Genomic DNA, 21,988 nt, shown 5'->3' on the forward strand with positions numbered 1-21,988 from the left:
TAAAATAAAATAATTTAAAAAAAAAGTGACCCGACAGAGTGTGGAAATTACCAAACAATATCATTAATATCACACTCTAGCAAAATCCTGCTGAAGATTATCCAGAAATGACTAGAACAGTGCATTGAGAGAGAGCTACAAGAAATATAAGCTGGGTTTAGAAGAGACATTATTGCCAATGTCAGATGGATTTTTGCAGAAAGCAGAGAGTACCAGAAGAATATCTGTGTTTCATTGACTATTTAAAGGCATTTGACTGTGTGGATCATAACAAATTGCGACTAACCTTGACAAGAATGAGAATCCCAGAATACTTGATTATGCTTATATGAAACCTACACCTAGACTAGGAAGCAGTCCTCACTACAGACCAAGGAAACACTGCATGGCTCAAAATCAGGAAGGAAATATGTCAGAGATGTACCCTGTCTTCATACTTTTTCAATCTGTGCATGGAACAGATCATTCGGGAGACTGGACTTTATAAGGAGGAGTGTGGCGTCAGAATTGGACAAAGGCTCATCAATAACCTATGTTATACAGGCAATAGAAGCTTGCTTTCCCAAAATGAGGAGGCCCTGAAGCATTTGCTGTCAAGGACTGTTGTCTTCAATTGAAGATTGAAGCTGAACATCAAGAAGACAAAGTTTCTCGCCACTGGAACAATTGGCAGCACCATGATAGATGAAAAAGAGATTGAGGTTGTTAGCAATTACAGCTTGCTTGGCTCCACACCAACACTCTTAACAACAACAGTCTAATCAAAAGACAAATTACATTGGGAAAATCTGCTGTCAGGACCTCTCCAGAGTGCCAAAAAGCAAGGATGCAAGTTTAGAGTGTCAAAAAGCAATGATGTCAGTCTAGAGACTAAGGTGCATCTAATTTACACCATGGTCTTCGCAATTACTTGGTATGCTTCAGAGAGCTGGATGACAGAAGAATTGATGCCTTCAAGTTGTGGTGTTGGAGAAGAGTCTTGAACATATCATGGACGGCCAAGAAAATAAATAGGTCTGTCTTTGAGAGGGTGAAACCAAGTGTCTCCTTGGAGGCTAGGGTTTTGGGTTTGTTGAATTTTCCCCCTACTAGTTTATTTACAAAATTTGAATACATTGTTTTTAAGAAAAAATTCTTTCAAAAAAATAAAAATAAAAAAAAAGAAAAAATTCTTTCAATTTCTCTCACCCTGCCCCATCAAATTGTTTAATCATGATTAATACCTCCTCTCCCTGCACATTCTTATGTCTCTGCTTCCACCTTCTCCCACCCCTCTTGGATCTTTATACTCATTCTACAGTAATGGTTTTATACACTATTTATCCTTGTGGGACTGAGTTAGTTCACGCAACATAATGCTCTCCAGTCCATCCCAAGTTAGGTAATGCTGTTTTTGTTGTTATGTGGTGTCTAGTTGTCTGTGACTCATAGTGACCCTATGTACTACAGCCCTAAACACTGCTCTGTCCTGTGCCAATCGCACTGCCTCTGACACATTTACCCCTATTACTCCAGTCACTGAATCAATCCAACTCTTAGAGGGTCTTCCTCTCTTGTGCTGTTCCTCCACCCTCTCAAACATGACATACTTCTCCAAGGACTGGTCCCTCCTTGCAACATATCCAAAGTATGTCAGACGAAGCTTCAGAATCATTGCCTCCAAGGAACAGCCTGGTTTAACCCTTTCTAGGATGAACCTGTTCATTTTGTTAGCAGCCCATGGTATATTTAACACTTTTCTCCAGCACTACAGCTCAAAGGCATCAATTCTCCTTCTATCCTCCCTAGTCATTGTCCAGATCTCTGATGCATAGCCAGTGATTGCAAAGACAATGGCTTGTATCAGATGCACCTTAGTCTCCAGAGTGACACCATTGCTCTTCAGTAGCCTGGAGAGGTCCCTAACAGCAGACTCTCCCATCGCAATACAGTTTTTGATTTCCTGGCTACTGGTGCCGAGAGTGTTGATTGTGGAGCCAAGCAAACTAAAGCTGTGAACAATCTCAATCTCTTCACCACCTATCCTGTTGCTGCCAATTGGTCCAGTGGTGAGAATCTTTGTCTTCTTGACATTGAGCCTCAATCCATACTGAAGGCTGCAGTCCTTGACCCTCTGTAGCAAACATTTCAGGTCCTCCTCAGTTTTGGCAAGCAGGGTTGTGTCATCTGCATAATGCAGATTGTTGGTGAATCTTCCACCAGTCCTGATGCCACACTTCTCCACATAAAGCCGAGCCTCCTGGATAATCTGTTCTGCTTATAGCTTGAAAAGGTATGGAGATACAACACATCCCTGGCATACACCCTTCCCAATTTTGAACCATGCTCTGTTCTGATGACGGTCATCTGATCCAAGTATAGGTTTTGCATTAGCACGATCAGGTGTTCTGGTGTTCCCATTCTTCTCAGAGTCAGGGACAGTTTGTTGTGATCCACACAGTCAAATGCCTTTGCATAATCAATGGAACACAGCTAGACATTCCTCTGGTACTCCCTGCTTTCAGCCAAGATCTATCTAGCATTAGCTACAATATCCCTAGTACCATGATCCCTTAGAAACCGATCCTGCACTTCTCGCAGTTCTCTGTTGATATGCTGTTCAGCCATTTTTGGATAATCTTCAGGAGAATCTTGCTTGCCTGTGGTATCAATGATATTGTTTGATAATTTCCACACTCTATTGGGTCAACTTTCTTTGGAATGGGAACAAATATAGACTCTTTCAGTTACAAAATCATTGCTCCTGCGTGCTGCATAATATTTCATTGTGTTAATGTACCATAATTTTTCAATCCATTTGTTTGTGGTTGGACATTTTGACTGTTTCCATGTTCTTGTGATGGTGAACAATGCTGCTATGAACATTGGTGTACAAATCTGCTTGTGCCTTAGTTCTCATTTTCTAAGGGTACATTCCAAGTAGTGGAATAGCTGGGTCATATGGAAACAAAACAAAACAAAACACCCCACAACTACTGGAAGGCACTTTGGAGCTTTCTCAGAAATTTGAACATAGAAATTCCATGTGGAGGCTAGGATTTTGGAGCTACATCTCATATAATTTAGGAAGGTGGCCAGGAGAGACCGATCCTTGGAGAAGGATATCATGCTTGAAAGTGTGGAGGGACAGCACAGGAGAGGAAGACCCCGGATGAGATGGGTAACTAGAGCAATGGGGATTGGTGTGTCGGAATTATGATACTGGCTCAGGACAGGACAGGGGAGGTTTTCAGAGCTGCTATACATAGGGTTGCTATGGGTCTCAGGCAACTCAACAGCACATAAGAATAATGACAACAACAACAACAACAACAACAACAACATATTATTCTCATTTGTATAAAGAAAACAAATATAAATAGCACAAGGTTCCAATTGAACCATATTAAGACATCAATTCCTTCTGCATGAGGTTTTACCACTTTGTGAGGGCTCTAGGTTTTTTTTTTTAGTACAATGGAAAATGCCAAGTAACAGTAAAATATCAGTAACCTATCTTAAGTAATTACAATCATCCTGGTTTTAAGAGGGGAAGACTGTGCTCGTCCTTTAGCTATGTGTTTGGGGTGAGAATTAACAGATGAAATCTGTTTTGGAAGAAGTACCCAGTGTTCCTTAGAGGCAAGGACTTAGTTTCATATACATTGCTGTCAGGCACATTATTAGAAGAGGTCAGTCCCTAGAGAAACACTTCATGAAACTAGAGGGCCAGTGATGGAAACCAGAGGGCCAGTGAAGGAGAAGAGGATCCTCTAGGAGGTGGACTGTCACAGAGACAAAAGTAACGGGCTTCAGCACAGCGGGGATTGTGAGGATGGGTTAGGATCAGGCACTATTTTCTTGGATGCACTTAGGGTCCCTGGGAATTGCAGTCAACTTTATTGTACCTAGCAACAACGACAACATTATCTTCTAATAGAAGAAAAGCTTGAATTTAAGTTAAACCAACCTCTTAGTGTTTGCAGGAGCAAGAAAGCAAGAAGCCAGTCCATCATTTAACTGTATGTTGACACAAAGAAAGTACAAAAGCTGTGAAATTTCAACTCCAAGATGTGCTGCATGGCTATTGGATGAATGTTGAGTGGTGATACATTTGCCTTCAAGTTTCAGGACGTGAGGTTATCCTAGGGGAAATTTCTAGGCAAGAATATGTATGAAAGGACATAAATGCCCCCATTTAGACTATTCTAGCTTTGTCTTTTGATAAATGGAGAATGCAACATGAATGTTCAAGGAAATATAATGAAATTTTATTAAAGGAACAAAAACCAATTCTCTGTGTGGTGAAAATTCAATACCAATATTACCTTGTGGGCTTATTTTTTTCCAGCTCATACTAGATAGTCTATGTTACCTTTGAGCAGAGGGGACAACATTTTCAACAACCTGGCTTACTTTGAAGTCTCAGTTCTCACATAGTCATCGTAGGCAGCAGCACTGTCAAATAAACAAAAATGTAATTAAATAAAAGAAATTAAACAGAATAGAAACCTTCTCCCTGGATGTAAATAAATCGGACAATTCAAAGTACAAACCCTGAGTGGAAACTGCCAAAGGATGGCTTCTTTGCTGTCTGTGTATTGCTATGTTTGTCTTCTTGGTGTCAAATCTCAGGTTGAATTGGGTCAATTATCTATAGCAAACAAAAAAGTGCGTAAATGTCTTTTCCATTACTGTTTCTAGTTCATCACTAAACAGAGCGAGTTATTTCTTCGCAGAGCCATTGTTTGAGAGTTTATAAGCACAACATAATTTGAATATTACATTAGTTCTATTGTCACTTTGAAAGCATAATGATTGATTTCATGACTTAAAAGTTTAATACAATGGTTCATTGTTGTTTAATGCTGCACTTTCTGTAAAGTTCATTAAAGAAATACACCATTCCGCTGAATAAATATGTTAAGTATTTGAAGGGTGAGCTATTGAGGTTATCTGCATTCCCATTGCTTTATTTACTTTTTTATAGTTTTGCTTTCTTGTTTTAGTCACCTTTATACTTATGAAAACAAACAGATTCATCTTGGAGAGGATTAAACCAAGCTACTCCTTGGAGGCAAGGATTCTGGGGCTTTGTCTGACATACTTTGGATATGTTGCCAGGAGGGACGGGTCCTTGGAGAGGGACATCATGCTTGGGAGGGTGGAGGGACAGCACAGGAGGGGAAGACCCTCTATGAGGTGGATTGATTCGGTGACTGGGGTAATCGGGATGGGTGTGTCAGAGGCAGTGCAGGGTTTAGGGCTGTTGTGCATAAGGTCGCTATGAGTCAAAAATGAGATGGCACATAACAACAACAACACATAACATCGATGAATAGCACCTCTTAATGATTAAGTCCCTGTGTGTACATCAAAACCTTTTTCCATTTGGGTGAAAAGAAAACCTACTGACTGGGGGAAAAAATCTGGTAATGCCATCTTAGACAAGGATTTAATAATGAAAGTTTACATAATCCTACAGGGCTTTCACATGAAAAAGTCTGGTAACCCACTTACAAAATGAATAAAAGACATGGGATGACTTTTCACAGAGGAAGATGGCCAACAGACCCATGAAGATATGCTTAAAATCTCTGGCAATAAGAGAGATGCAAATCAAAATGACAGTGAGATACCATCTCTTTCCAGTAGCAGTGGCAAAGTTTAACAGAACAGCAGGTAATAAATGTTGGAGAGGAGGTAGAAAGATTGGGAATCTCATATACTTGTTGGTGGGCTTGTAAAATGGTACAACCACTCTGGCATTTCCTCAAAAACTGAATGTAGAAATTCTCTAAGACCCAGCTACTGCTAATACTGCTGGGAATGTACCCCAAGGAAATTAGAACTGAGGCACAAACAGAGATTTGCACACTGATGTTCATAGCAGCCTTATTCACAATAGCAAGAAAATGGAAACAGACAAAATGTCCATCAGAAACCAAATGGATTTAGAAATGATGGTATGTTCATATGATGAAATACTATGCAGCACTCAGGAGCAATGATTTTGAAAAATGCTATATCTATCTATCTATTAACTATCATATCTATCTATCTATCTATCTATCTATCTATCTATCTATCTATCTATCTATCTATCATCTATCTATCTATCTATATCTATATCTACATCTACATCTACATCTATATCTATATCTATCTATATCTATATCATCTATATATTTCTATATCTATCTATCTATCTATCTAACATGGGAAAGGCTGGAGAGCATTATCTGAGTGTACTTACTAACTTAGTCTCATAAGGACAAATACTCCATAAGACTGTTACTGTAAAAATAGAATTACTCATAAGATGTGTATCTGAGTCCAAAGGGGGAAGGAGAGGGAGGAGAAGGGCTGAAGGTGAGGTGGAATGGGGGAGAATCTCAAGGTCACAGAGCTTGGTGGGCAGAATGAAGGCATGAAGGAATTAGGAAAGATTCAGTGGGGATCTGAAAAAGTAGGGTAATGGTGGACATTGATCAATGGTGATTAATTTTATAAAATATAATGTGTGGTGGAGTGGACTTGGGGGGAGGGATTGTATAACAATAAAATAATTTTCCTTTGACTTTTCAAGGAGAAGACCAAACTGGCAGGGGGAGGTTGGGCAGGGAGAAGAGTACAACAATGAATGAATGGAAATCTAAAGTCTCTGTAAACTTTCATTAAAATGAATAAAAAGTAAAAAAAACCCACACAACACCAAAAAACGCCAAACAAAATGTCAAAAAAGTTATAATGTGTGGGAAGGATAATTTGAAACACCCTATGAATGGAGGAATGCATGAAATACAATCTATATAAATTAAACACAATGTATAAGACTTTTGTATGTAAACTAATATAAAATTAAAAAAAACACATAACCTCCCCCCAGAAAAGGTTTTCCACGAAACTTTAAATAATTAAAAATTTTGAAATAATTGTTGATATAATTAAAATCTAAACATGTAGTAGAGAATAAGTCAAATATTGAAAAGAGTACAAGAACATCCTGGGTTATGGGGTGAGGCCACTGTAAACTTTCTCTGGTGTCATGCTCTGTTCTGCCATGCCCACTCTGGTCCATGCATAAGTGACCTTTGTGCCAAGGGTGGGAGAAACTGAACAATAACATATTTCCTAACTTCCTTTCTGTTCATCATGATTTCCTTTTACATATGGGAAGCATTTTACTATGTTTTTGAAACTCCTTCCCTCTTCTCCTTGCCCCAGCCTCCTTTTTTCTCATTTAAGTGGGTTAGGGAGAAGCTGCCCCTCTGAAAAGGTAGCTCTAACACTGTTCCAGAAAAACATCTGGTTTTTCTCCCACAAACGATCGTTTAAATTTCAGCTTTATTTCAGGCACATTAAGCCATCCTCCAAATATTCTTACAGAGCCCTGGTGGCACAATGGTTAAGCGCTGTGCTGCTAACGGAAAGGTCAGAGCTTCCAACTCACTCTTCTCTGTGAGAAAGATGTGGCAATCTGCTTCCATCAAGGTTATGGCCCTAGACACCCCACGGGCAGTTGTTTGTCCTGTAGGCTGACTGCAAGTTGGAATAGACTCAAAGGCAATGGGTTCGATTTTAAATTTTCTACTCATCACTTATGGTCCTATAACAGATTGGGATGGGGGAAAAAAAGAGCAAAGAAAAATGAAAGTATACCTAGTTCCCCAAATGTCTTAATATATATTTTCTCCCTCCACTATCCCTTCTGAAAAGAAAAAGGTGAAAATTACCTCAGATTTTTCTGCAGTGGCCCTTTGGTTTCAAGGGTGCTTGGAGTCCTTTAAGGCAGGCCCAGTCGGAATTGCCAAGCCAGGAAAAGGTCTAGTTCCAAGTGACACCCAGGTCGCCAGTCCTTCTTCCAGGCAACGCAGAGCTGTGATTTTTCTCTGGCCCGGCCAGGGAAAGCGATTCCAGATCAGCAGATTATAGTGCAAAATATCTCATCTATGTTGTTCTAGCGCAGCCCTTTCAGCTTTCCCGAGCCAGTTAGACTTGTTATGAGGAGCTAAACGATTGGCTGGATCTGAGACTCAGATTCATAAATTATAACCCAGCGTACAAGGAACACGAGTGCTATAGTTGCCGTAGTCCAGGGGCCTGCCAGTTCCTGCCTTAACGAATATGTAATCGTAATTGAGTTCTAACACGGCCTTGGATGTTTCTGTCCTAAATAGCTGACATTGCATCTGCAAGACTGTGTGAGTAATCCTGACTTTTTTTTTTTTTTTAAACTCAGTAAATTAATTACATGCCCTGAGAGGGAGTGATTGTAATTAGAAAATATTGACCTAGCAGAGGATTCGCTTTTCAGGTACTGTACTCTATGTATCAAGTTCAATATGATTAATCTTAAAGCTTCGAAGACCTGGCAGCGTTATGCTAGCTTTTGGCCATGAATCACAGTCAAGCTCATTGTGAGAAAAGGCTGTTCAATGCATTTGCTAGCCCTGGGTGTTTTATGGGGTCTGGAAAAGCGCTAAAGTTATAACGTGAGTGGGTTAAATCAAGCTGCTTGTGTCAAAGCAAAGGACTGGAGACCTTTGCAGCCAGACACGGTCCAAGAAGTCTCACCCTCACTGTCCAAACTTGAGAGTGAGCTGCAAGTGGCAGTGATTTGTTTTGAGGCACAGGTACACAACCTTCAGAGCATCAAGACAGGAGAGGCATAAGATGATGGTATAGTTTACATTAATCTGAAACTGACTCAAGACGTATTGTGTGGATAATTTAAAAAAAATAATAAGTGAAAGAATCCTCTGAGGTGGTTCTGTTTATGTGGTAGAATGGAAACCTACTAGCTTGTTTTTCAAAGCTTCTTGTGAAGTATACAGAACACACTCAGACACAACCAGAACAGAAGCAAGTATGTGGATTTGTGGTTTGAGTAGATCAAAGATCCCAGGAAAATAATTGTTAAGTTGTGTAATTGCTGTCTTTGGAGGTCACTTCTCTTGCTTGCAGGCTTTAAGACGAAGCTGGGGAAGATTGAAATGAGAAGCTAAAAAAACCCCTGTATTTTGCTACCTTCTATAGAACTAATGTTGAATATTGACCGACGAATGCAAGTAGCCCACATTTTACTTTTAAATCATTATTGATTTCTTCTGGCTTATCAAAAGAATAAACATTTCTTTGCTTATGAAGTTAGTGATTAGAAAGAATTTTTCTTTCTTCCAAGAAACAATTGTTACTCTTTAATCCAACACAAAACTATGTAATTTCTTATAATTTTGGCTTGTGTTTCAAGTTTTTTGCAATTTTTTTTCTCTTCAGACTTACAAATACATGCATTTGGGCTATATGTAAGCATCAAGCATAAATCATGTGAATAGCTTTAAATCATTGCCTGTGGCAAGTAATAAACTTATAATGCTATAGTAATCACTTGCAGTTCTTACAAAATAACATTTATAAATTCAAAAGCAGTTTATTTAGCTTGCATTTATTTACACCAGTAAGACAATTTAGCCCAAAGGAGAAAAGTGCTCATTAGGCATTTTGAAAAATTCTATATTCAGATCACAGCCTGAATGCAAAGTTTTGTTGTTAAAAATATTTCCCCTTCCTGAAATATAACCCCTTTCAGAGCTCATTAATGAAGTTCATATAAAAAGGGAAAAATAATTACCATAAACTTTTCTTTAATAAACTAGTACATGCAAAATATATTTAAAGAAATGTAATTCAAACGTATTTTCCAGAAACATATTTGCTGAGTAAAGAAAGGGTATAATGAGTTCCTTTACTGAAATTATTTAGAAAAAATTCATTTAGAGTTTCTAAAACCACAGACACTAATAATAGTTGACTCATTCATTGTTGTTCCTTCCTAATTGTCTGTATTAGGGAAGAAAGCAGCAGCTTCTATAAAAGAAGTATGATGTCATCTCTCAAGGTGGTTGAGGGCCCATTTAAAGAAAAGTATGAATTGGTGAGATGGAAGCTGCTTTGTATTAACTAGCTACTCCTTTTAACTCAGATGCTTTTATTTTCCTCCGGTTAATGCAGCTTTGTTGATGTTGCAATCTCATTTTCTCTCACCTTTTAATATGTTAACTTGGTTACTTAGTGAGATGAATCAAATGAAAGTTGTGTATGCTTACTTTTCAAGCATTAATTCATGGCCTATGTAATTCAGAAGGTACTTTAAAAAGTGTTCAGGGTCATTATGGTGAGGGTACTAGTAGTAAGTTCTAGGCTCAGAATAGGGAAGCGTTGAGAGCTGTTTTACTTAGGGGCGCTGCGAGTTGTAGGCAATTCGATGGCACATAACAATAACAACAACAACAACAACAATGGACCACCGTCTTTATTTGTTTTTCCTTGGAAGTAAAGTCCATCTCTTTTTTTTGAAAATGGAAGACAGAGCATTAAAAAAAAAAAAGTAGAAGGATACCAGATGACCAGGGCATAGAAAGCTGTTGGCAAGGTTTTGGGAGAAAAAGGAAGTAACTTTAAAACAACAGGGGCTGGCCTTTTTTACCCCCTACTCTTCTTTATTTTTCCAAAGCAATTTTTGTCTGACTGTGAAAGTTATTCTTCAGATAAGGTTTTATGAAAGTATGCATATGTGCCATAGACAGATGGGTTTGACAAAAGATATATCCAAAAAAGAGCGTATTACATCATGAACTTGCTAAATCCTCATGAATACACATTAACATTTGGAAACTATTAACACCACCTACTGAAGCAATGACATAAATATAAATTGAAAGAAATTTATTATTTCTTGAATGAATTGCATTTTTTCAGAGTTTTATTTGGGGAATTTTGCTTTTGGAAAGACTTACTGTTCCCTAAGACAATACAGCGTTACATATAGGACTAGTCTTGTTGTTTAATTTTGCTCAGAAATTTAGTTATTCCTAGTGGGTGTTTTGAAAAATAATCACTGTCCCATCTTGAGCATATTCTAAAGGAAGCAAAGAAAAACAAAAAAAAAACACATATTTCCCCTTCCCTGCCACCAACATACCGCAGAGGAGTTAAATGTCATAAGTTTGTACAGGTTTTTTCCTTTTATGGAGTAAGGAAGAACTTCCGTTAACTGGGTTGCAGTCTATTCTTTCACCTGAATTATATCTTCTGGTAGGTGATATAATTTCCTATTCGCACATCCATCAAAATTTAACTCTCCTGTACTCAGTGTCATGAGATAAAATGACTTTTGAATTAATTATGGAATTGGAATTATTGAAGTAATCCTCAGGTCTTTAAAATTTTCCAAGACAACATTTGGTGGTGTGAGGTTGAAGAAAAGTGCCAAATATCCAAAGTCTAAAACCAAACAAGTTTGTCTTAGAGGAAATACAACCAGAATGCTCCTTGGAGGCAAGGATGGTGAAATTTCATCTCACCTGCTTTGGGCATGTTTGTCAAGAGGGGTCAGTTCTTGGAGAAGGACATCATGCTTGGAAAGGTGGAAAAGTCAGTGAAAGAGAAGAAGACGCTCAGCAAGATAGATTGACACAGTGACTGTAACAATAGGCCCAAATCTATCTGAATTGTTAAAGCTGGCACAAGGTTAGTCAAAGTACAGATGTGTTGTCCATAGAGTTGTTCTGAGTCACAGTCAACTTGATGGCACACGGCAAAAATAACAACTCAAAAGCCTGTCTGTAAAGTGAAAATAATAATACAAACACATACAAATACCTACTTGTGAAATGACATTTTAAAGCATAATTTGTAATGTGTTATCCAACTCTTAAGTATTTAACTGCTCATTATGAGAAAGCTCACTTCTTTCATCTCTATAAAGGCGTATTTTCAGAGTTCAACACTAGATTAGGGCAAAGAACATTTTCACTGTTTGGTCTTGAAAGTTATGGGTGCTTTTGGAGCTTCAATTGTTATGTCTGTTACTTGTGTATTAAACATACCAATAGGATCAACCTTGAAAACACTATGCTAAATATCACAAAAACCAGTCACAAAAGGACAAATACTATATGATACCATTATATGAAATATCTAGAATAGGCAACTGTGTTAAGACCAAAATTTAGTGGTTACAAGTGGAGGAAGTGAGAGAAAAGGGAGTCATTATAGAGGGGACAATTAATTTCTATTAAAGGTGACAGAAAAAATTTATAAATAGTGGTGTTAGGTGCCATCAAGTAGAGTAGTGGCTCTACGAACAACAGATCTGAACTCTATCCCTTTATGTGCCACCCTCAACATCTCTGACACACTGGAGCCCATTGCCACAGTTTCCGTATCACTAACTCTTCAAGTATGATATTTCTTTCCAAGGAATAGCCTCTCCTGGCAACATTTTCAAAATAAGTGAGACAAAGTTCTCCATTGTCTATAAGAAGCACTCTGGCTACTCTTTCTTCAAGACATATCTATTTATTCTTAGTGTATTCAGTACTCTTCTCCAACAAGGCATAAAATCTTCTGTCATCCTTATTCATTGTCCAGCTCTCATATGTCTAGTAAATGATTGAAAAGACCTTGGCTTGAATCAGTCTTCAAACTGACATCACTGCTTTTGAGTAATTTGGAGAAGTCCCAGAGAGTAGACTTTCTCAATGTAACATGTGCCCTAATCTCCCGAAGGCTAATACCAAGGGTATTGATTGTGGATCCAAGTAAGATGAAATAGTTGACAATTTCAGTCTTTTCTCCATCTATTATAATGTTGTCTATCATTCCAGTGATGAGGATTTTTGTCTTCTTAATGTTGAGATGCACAGTCAATACTCTTGGCACCAACAGTCAGGAAATTAAAAACAAACAAACAACAAAACGTATTGCGATGGGAAAGTCTGCGGTTAGGGACCTCTCTAAAGTACTCAAGAACAACGGTGTCTCTCTGGAGACCAAGGTGTGCCTGATACAGGCCATGGTCTTTGCAATCACTTGTTATGCATCAGAGAGCTGGACAGTGACTAGGGAGGATAGAAGGAGAAATGATGCCTTTGAGCTGTGGTGCTGGAGAAGAGTATTGAATGTTCCATGGACTTCCAAGAAAACAAACAGATCCATCCTAGAGAGGGTTAAATCAGGCTACTCCTTGGAGGCAAGGATTCTGGGGCTTCGTCTGACATACTTTGGACGTGTTGTAAGGAGAGACAGGTCCTTGGAGAAGGACATCATGCTTGGGAGGGTAGAGGGACAGTGCAGGAGGGAAAGACCCTCTATGAGGTGGATTGATTCAGTGACTGGGGTAATCGGGATGGGTGTGACAGGGGCAATGAGATTGGCACAGGATAGAGCAGGGTTTAGGGGTGTTGTACATAGGGTTCCTATGAGTCGCAAACGATTCAATGGCACATAACAAAAACAGCAACAATGTTGAGATGCAATCCATATTGAAAACTGTGGTCTTTGATCCTCTGTAATAAGTACATCAAATACTGCTCACTTTTGGCAAGTAGGATTGTGCTCTCTGCATAGTGCAGGTTGTTGATCAATCTTACTCCGAGGATAACGTCACATTCTTCTTCACAAAGTACAGCTTCTCAAATTATTTCCTCAGTGTACAGATTGACAACTTGTTGTTATTATGTACCATCGAGTCAACTACAACTCATAGTGACCCTGTTGAACAATGGCTCTGAAACTTGCTCTATCCTGAGACATTTTCATTGTCTCTGACACACCTAAGTCTATTGCTAGAGCCACAGTGTCAATCTCTCATCCAGGGTCTTCCTCTTCTGCACTGACCCTCTACCATCTACTCCTTATGACTGACAATATAAGCACAAGTAGTTCCACAAGGAAGCTCTGGTAACGTGGTATGAAGAAGTTGCTCTGCAATCCCAAAGGCATGCTGTTTGAATCTACCAATTGCTCCAAGGGAGAGGCCAACTATGGGTTGCTTCTGACTTGATAGAGTACAGCAACAACTTTGTACATAGGAATAACGTTGAAATGATGAATGTCTTGTTACAGATTATATTTACCACAAAAATTACCTGAAAAACACCCAGAAAAGTTACTGTGACAAATAAATGTGACAACGTTTATGAAAATAAACTGAGTACACCTCTAAATCGAGTATTTTCAAATCATGTCTCACGTTGTTGTTGTTATGTGCCGTCAAGTTGTTTGCGACTCATAGCGACCCTATGTACAACAGCCCTAAACCCTGCTCTATCCTGTGCCAATCGCATTGCCTCTGACACACCCATCCCAAGTACCCCAGTCACTAAATCAATCCACCTCATAGAGGGTATTCTCCTCCTGCGCTGTCCCTCTACTCTACCTAGCATGATGTCCCTCTTCAAAGACCTGTCTCTCCTTGCAACATGTCCAAAGTATGTCAGATGAAGCCCCAGAATCTTTGCCTCCAAGGAGTAGCTTGGTTTAACCCTCTCTAGGATGAATCTGTTTGTTTTCTTGGCAGTCCATGGTACATTCAATACTCTTCTCCAGCACCACAGCTCAAAGGCGTCAATTCTTCTATCCTCCCTAGTCATTGTCCAACTCTCTGATGCATAACAAGTGATTGCAAAAACCATGGTCTGTATCAGGCTCACCTTAGTCTCCAGGGAGACAGCGTTGCTCTTGAGTGCTTTAGAGAGGTCCCTAGCAGCAGACTTTCCCATCGCAATATGTTTTTTTATTTCCTGGCTGCTGGTGCCAAGAGTATTGACTGTGGAGCCGAGCAAACTGAAGCTGTGAACAATCTCAATCTCTTCGCCAGCCATCCTGATGCTACCAATTGGTCCAGTGGTGAGAATCTTTGTATTCTTGACATTGAGCCTCAGTCCATACTTATAGGTCCCTATAATACAGAGTTGCATTGCCCGTGGGCTGTAAATCTTTACCAAAACAGACTACCACTGTTATAAAACAAGCCTGAGCTGACACAGGGGTTGCGGGGGGAAAACTAAGCAAAGAGGGGATAAATAAGTTAACACTGCATCACTGCGTTGGAAAAGATGAAGTAAAGAACTATTTAGAAGGAATATATGATTAGGCATTATCTGTGTGATAACAATCCAGAAGAAGATGTACTAGCAAAGTGGGCTTCAGGAGGGGTGGGGAAAGAGAGGAAATTATCCTACAATAAATGAACTTTAAAAAAAAAGTGAATGGGGGAGGGTAGGTAGAGTGGAAAATGTGCAACAATGAATGAATGAAAATCCAACTTTTCTGTAAACTTTTGTTAAAATCACGATTTTTTTAAAAACGGGGGTAGAGAAGAAATAGACCACCATATCTTTCTCCTATAGAGCAATTGATGAGTTTAAACTACTAAGCTTTTGGTTAGAAGACCAAGGCACCTTTAAGATACTATGGACAGGTCATTTCTTGTAACTGTTAGGGAGTTCTGGTGATCTGATGGATAAGTAGTTCTACTGACAGTGTAAAGGCAGGCAGCTTGAATCTGCCAGTTGCTCTGAGAGAGAAAGATAGACCATCTCCTCCTGTGCTTGTTTTTTTTTCAGCTTCTGACTGTGAGGCCTCTCCTTCATAGGGTCGCTATGAGTCGCCTGCGACTCGACGGCACTTAACAACAACAATCTGACTGTATATTAGTTCCAACTAAGTGGCAAATGCGTTAGGTATTACAACTATTATTGTGGTGTTCCATAGAGTTGGAATCTGCCCATAACTGACCCTATGGCAAGTTTTCAAGGACAGTTAAATGCAGGGGAGGACACTGCCCACTCTTCTCCTTTAGAGTAGCTGGTGGCCTCGAACTGTATGCCTTCAGGATTGCAGTGCAGCTTCTTGCCACTAGGTCATTTTTTTAAATAAAGGTTCATTTTTTAAAAAATGGAAAAGTAAACTCATTTCTTTTTTATTAATTTCACTTCCTACCCTTCGACTGTGTTCCTTTAGCTGGATGGTTTGTGTTGTCGGTTAATCTTGCACTTTCATTTTCCTTCTAGTGAGATGCAGTCCTAAGCCAATAGTTAGATAAGTCCTCCTCCTTCTCAGTCTACATTTAGAATTGTTTATGCTGAGGCTTTCAAGAATGTAGTTTCTATACACACATGCAAAAGAATTAGAATATGTAGACACAAACATTTTCAAGAACTTTTTCTTCCTCCATTTTAACTTTCCTAACGACATACTTTGGACATGTTACCAGGAAGGACCGGTCCTTGAAGACGGACATCATTCTTGGAAAGGCAGAGGGATAGTGCAGGAAGGGAAGACCCTCGATGAGATAGATTGATTCAGTCACTGGGGTAATAGGGGTAGGTGTGTCAGAGACAGGTTGACACAGGATAGAGCAGGGTTTAGGGCTCTTGGACATAGGGTAGCTATGAGTCGCAGATGACTTGATGGCACATAACAACAACAATAATAACAACAACAGTAATAACAACAACAGTAATAACAACAATTAAATTTCACCAATGGAATGATCATGCACCCTGTAATGTGATGCTTAATCCTAGGTCTGCCCATCCCAAGAACATAATAAATGATTCAAACAACTTTTTGAACTGTTTAGAAAGGTCAGTCAGTGGTTTTGATTCTCAGATATTTGACTGGTTTGGCTTTGGAACATTGTCATGCATTTTGGAAGATTGGCGACACCTGTGCCCTACATTTCAGCTGCAAAGTTCTTGGGTTTGAAAATAGTATTAATGGTCAGGTTGAAGCAAATATTTGTCTTTGTCACTTGTGGAACATCCAGGTTTTTTTAAAGAGATGAAATCATAGAGGAGGCATAATAAGGAAAACAAGTGGAAATAGAATGTAACCTCTCTCACTTTCCCACACATTCAATGCAGCAGCTCATCAGAAAAATTCCTAGAAAGTAGGATTTCCAATTGTTTGGATCCCTTGCTGAGAATAGTCATATCCACCACACAGATACACTGAGTCAGAGCCTGTCTTTTGAGGTACCTCAGTTGTGCACATAAGAGTAACCTGGAGAATATCTTAAAATGTCTATTTGGATTTGGAGTGTCTAGTGTGGAAATATCATGGTTTGAAGGTCCTGATAGAATTGAACAAATAGGGCACAGTTTGCTATGAGCCATTGCTATAATTTTCTTGTTCATTTGATGATAGGCTAAGAGTACTGTTTACTGATTTATAATTTTATTGAGAAAATGCTTCAACTTCTTAATGTTATTCAGTTAATGAAAATCACAGGTTCGGTCTGTGGATTGTAAGTTGAATAAGACCTGGTTTCCTTTTTCTTTTTTAGTTTGCTTACTAAGTTTGTATACATTGTGTTTCACACTATTCTTCATTCACATTGTGTTTCATACACTCATTCTTATGCATTATAAAATCAGTCAATTGGACCTGCCTTTTGCCCAAGATCTTTCCTATTTCCCTATCCCCATACCGCCATCTACCAAACTGTGTAACCCTGTGGTTTTGCCCCTACCCATCTTTAGCCCTCCCCGACTTGACCTCTCATACATGTTTTACTAGTTATCCTTCTATTTTTTACAATAATGGTCTTATGCTTTATTTGTCCTTATGAAATTGCTTTAGATCACTCAGCATAATGCTCTCCAGCTTCTCCCAAGTTACATAGTATTTTTTGAAATCGTTGCTCCTGAGTGCCGCATTGTGCGAATCAATCAATTTGGTTGTGATTGGACATTTGGGCTGTTTCCATGTTCTTGCAATGATAAATAACATTGCTATGAACATTGGTTTACAAATCTCCATTTGTGTCTCAGTTCCAATTTTTTGGGGTATTCCTTGTAGTGGAATGGCTGGGTCATATGTTTTTATGTTCAGCTTTTTGGGGTAATATCAAACTGCCTTCCAGAGTGATTGCACCAACAAAGTATGAGAGTTGCCAACTCTGTACATCCTCTCCAATATTTATTGCTTGCTGCCCTACTTTTCCATGAGTACTGGTGTGAGATAGTATCTCATTGTGATTTTGATTTATATCTTTCTTATTGACAGTGATTTTGAGTATTTCTTCATGTGTCTGTTAGCCATCTGAATGTCTTCCTCTGTGAAAAGTCTTCCCGTGTCTTTTGCCCATTTTGTAATTGGGTTATTAGTCTTTTTCTTCTGAAGGTACAGGAGTATTCTGTAAAATTTTGTTATGGGATGCTTGCCTGTGATGCTATTGCCAAATGTTTGTTCCCATTCGGTAGACTTTCTTTTCACTCGGTTGAAAAAATTTTTTGATAAGCACAGAAATTTAATCTTTAGAAAGTCTCTCCAGATTGTGCATTTCTGGGCTATATTTAGTGGTCTTTTTTTACCTTAGACTAGGCTTTCTAAGATTGGTCCCAGTTTGTCTCTTAGGAATTTTAAGGTTTTGGGATTTACTCCCAGGTCTCTGGTACACCTTGAGTTGATTTTTGTTTATGGTGAGAGAATGTGGATTCTGTTTCAGCTTTCTGCAGGCAGCAGTCCAGTTTTGCCAGCGCCATTTGTTGAAAAAGTTGTTATTTTTCCATTTGATGGGTTTTATTGCCTTGTTGATTATCAGTTGACCATAGATACATTAATTTCTGGGTTCTCAATTCTGTTCCATTGGTCTATGTGGCTGTCATTGTACCAGTACCATACTGTTATTTTTGTGTTTTGTTTTTATTTTCAGTGTAACGATTGTGAGGGATGTTGTTGTTGTTGTTATGTGCCGTCGAGTCGTTTATGACTCATAGCGACCCTATGCACAACAGCCCTAAACCCTGCTCTATCCTGCGCCAAACGCACTGCCTCTGACACACCCATCCTGATTACCCCGGTCACCAAATCAATCCATCTCATAGAGGGTCTTCCCCTCCTGCGTTTCCCCTCCACCCTCCTAAGCATGATGTCCCTCTCCAAGGACCCGTCCCTCCTGGCAACATGTCCAAAGTATGTCAGACGAAGCCCCAGAATCCTTGCCTCCAAGGAGTAGCTTGGTTTAATCCTCTCCAAGATGAATCTGTTTGTTTTCCTGGCAGTCTATGATACATTCAGTACTCTTCTCCAGCACCACAGCTCAAAAGCATCCACTCTCCTTCTGTCCTCCCTAGTCATTGTCCAACTCTCTGATGCATAACAAGTGATTGCAAAAACCATGGCCTGTATCAGGCGCACCTTAGTCTCCAGAGAGACACCGTTGCTCCTGAGTACTTTAGAGAGGTCCCTAACAGCAGACTTTCCCATCGCGATACACTTTTTGATTTCCTGACTGCTGGTGCCAAGAGTGTTGACTGTGGAGCCGAGCAAACTGAAGCTGTGAACAATCTCATTCTCTTTGCCGTCCATCCTGATGCTGCCAATTGGTCCAGTGGTGAGAATCTTTGTCTTCTTGACATTGAGCCTCAGTCCATACTGAAGGCTGCAGTCCTTGACCCTCTGCAGCAAGTGCATGAGGTCCTCCTCAGTTTCAGCAAGCAGGGTTGTGTCATCTGCATAACACAGATTATTAATAAATCTTCCACCAATCCTGATGCCACAATTCTCCTCACAGAGCCCAGCCTCTCAGATAATCTGTTCTGCATACATGTTGAAAAGGTATGGAGACAGGATGCATCCCTGGCATACACCCTTCCCAATTTTGAGCCATGCAGTGTTACCCTGCTCTGTTGTGACTACTGCCTCTTGGTCCAAGTATAGGTTTCGCATTAGCACAATTTACTTTATTAATTTTATACTCCTAAGGAGACATCAGATGTCTCTTTTTATTATTTTTATTTACAAAATTTGAATACATTGTTTTCCAGAACAATCACTGTGTTTTGAAGTCAGGGAGTGTTATGTCTCCCACTTCCACTTATGTTTTTCAGAAATGTTTTGCTTATTCAGAGTCTCTTCCATCTAATAAACTTGACAATTTCCCTTTTGATCCTCTTGAAAATGAATATGGTATCTGTATTGGGATTACATTGAATATGTAGATAGCTTTTGGTAAGATTTTAATTTTCATAATATTTAGTCTTCTTATCCATGAAGAGGGAACATTTTTCCATTTCTTTAGGTCTTTTATTATGTCTTGCAGAAACATTGTGTAGTTTTCTTGGTATAGGTCTTTTGCATCTCCAGTTAGGTTCACTCACAAGTATCTCAGTTTGTGGTTGGCTATTGTAAATGGTATTGCTTTCTTGATTTCCTTCTCTGTGTTTCCTTTGTTACTGTAGAGAAATACCACTGTTTTTTGGATATTGATCTTGAATCTTGTAACTCTACTAAAGAGGTCCACTAGCTCTAATGGTTTTGGGTTTTTGTAGTTTTTTGTTTGTTTTGTTGAGTCCTTGGAGTTTTCTGTGTACACTACCATATTATCCGCATATAGTGGCAGTTCGACCATATTACTGATCAGAATGCCTTTTATTTCCTTCTCTTGTCGTATTTCCTGAGCAATTACTTCTAGTACAATATCAAATAGAAGTGAATAGCGGGCATACTTGTCCTGTCCCTTTTGCAAGGGAAATGCTTTTAGTCTTTCTCCATTGAGAATGATATCGTTTCTTGGTTTTGTATACATACTTTTCACTATGTTAGGAAATTCCCTTTTATTCCAATTCTGCTGAGTCTATTTATCAGGAAAGGATGTTGGATTTTGTCAAATGCCTTCTCTGCATCAGTTGTTAAATCTTATGGTTCTTGTTATTTGCTTTGTTAATATGGTGAATTATATTGATAATTTTTCTTATGTTGAGCCATCCTTGCATTCTTGTTATGAATTTTTTTTTATATGCTTTTGGATTCTATTGGCTAGGATTTTGTTAAGGATTTTTGTATCTATGTTCATGAGAGATACTGATCTGTAGTTTTCTTTTATGGTAATATCTTTGTCTTAGGATTATGTTTGCTTCAAAGAATGTCTCTGGGAGTGTTCATTCTTTTTCTATTTTTTGAAATAATTTAAGTAGAATTGGTGATAAATCTTCTCTGAATGTTTTATAGAATTCAGCCATTAAGCCATCTGGTCCAGGACTTTTATTATGGGGGAGTCTTTTAATGATTTGCTCAATTTCTTCTTTTGTGATGGGCTGTTCAAGTCCTTTATATTTGACTGTGTCAATCTGGGTAGGGCACCAGTTTCAAAGAATAAAAAAAAATATAGCTTTTTACAATATTCTGGTATTATAGATTTAATTTCCTCTGGTTTTTCAATAATTAGTTAGCCTAGTTATTAGTGTCGTCTTTTTTTCTTTTGTTAAGTTTTCCAATGGTTTGTCAATTTTATTGACCATTTTAAAAAACCAGCTCTATGTTTTGTTGATGGTTTCAATTGCTTTCTGTTTTCTATCTCTGATTTCAGCTCTTGTTCTTTTTCTTATATTAATATTTTTAAAAATTAATTTTAATGAAAGTTTACAGAGACTTTGGATTTCCATTCATTCATTGTTGAACTTTTCTCCTTACCCAACCCTCCCTCCTCAATTTGCTCTTCTTTTTGAAAAGTAAAAGGAAAATTATTTAATTGTCATCTCTTGTTCTTATAATTTCATTTCTTCTAGAGGCTGTGAGGTCAGATTGTTGTTCTTTTTCTAATTGGTGAAGGTGTTGAGTTAGATCATTAATTTGCTTCTTTCTTCGTTTGTTATGTATTTGCTTATTGCTATGAACTGATGTCTGAGGACTGCTTTAGCCACATCTCAGATGTTTTGGTATGCTGCCTTTTTAGTATCATTTGTTTTGAGGAACTTTTAAATTTCATTCTTTATTTCTTCTATAATTCAATCATGTTCTAGCACAGTGTTATTAGCTCCCATATTGGTGGTTTTATAAGCTTTATCCTCTTGCAGTTAATTTCTAGTTTTATGGAATTGATGTCTGAGAAGACACTTTGTATAATTTCAGTATTTGTTTTTAATTTTATTGGAGCTTGCTTTATATCCTAATATGTGATCAGCTCTGGATAATGTGCCATGTGTACTTGAGAAGAAAGTGAATTCAATTTTAGTTTGATGCCATACTTGGAATACATCCACAAGGCCAATTTGGCTGAAAGTATAGTTTAGATCTTCTACATCTTTGTTATGTTTCTTTTGAGTTGACCTGTCCTTTGGTGAGTGTGGTTAAGTCTCCTACCACCATTGTGGTGCTGTCTATTTTTTTCTTCAGTTCTGTTAAAAGTTGTTTTATGTATTTAGCAAGTCTATAA

At 38.5% G+C, this 21,988-nt stretch overlaps 1 protein-coding gene across 1 annotated transcript in view; it reads left to right on the top strand.

The window, feature by feature from the left end:
* Positions 1-8,060: 8,060 nt before the first annotated feature.
* The window catches only part of PDE4D (phosphodiesterase 4D, cAMP-specific), a 2,352,803-nt gene continuing 2,338,875 nt past the window's right edge, over positions 8,061-21,988 (top strand). Inside the window, exon 1 of the mRNA XM_006891514.1 lies at positions 8,061-8,183. The gene's annotated coding sequence lies outside the window, so the exon portion shown is untranslated. The remainder of the gene's footprint in view (positions 8,184-21,988) is intronic.

Source organism: Elephantulus edwardii, unplaced genomic scaffold (assembly GCF_000299155.1).
Source record: "Elephantulus edwardii isolate Elephantulus edwardi_28Jun2011 unplaced genomic scaffold, EleEdw1.0 scaffold00099, whole genome shotgun sequence".
Classification (NCBI taxonomy): domain Eukaryota; kingdom Metazoa; phylum Chordata; class Mammalia; order Macroscelidea; family Macroscelididae; genus Elephantulus; species Elephantulus edwardii.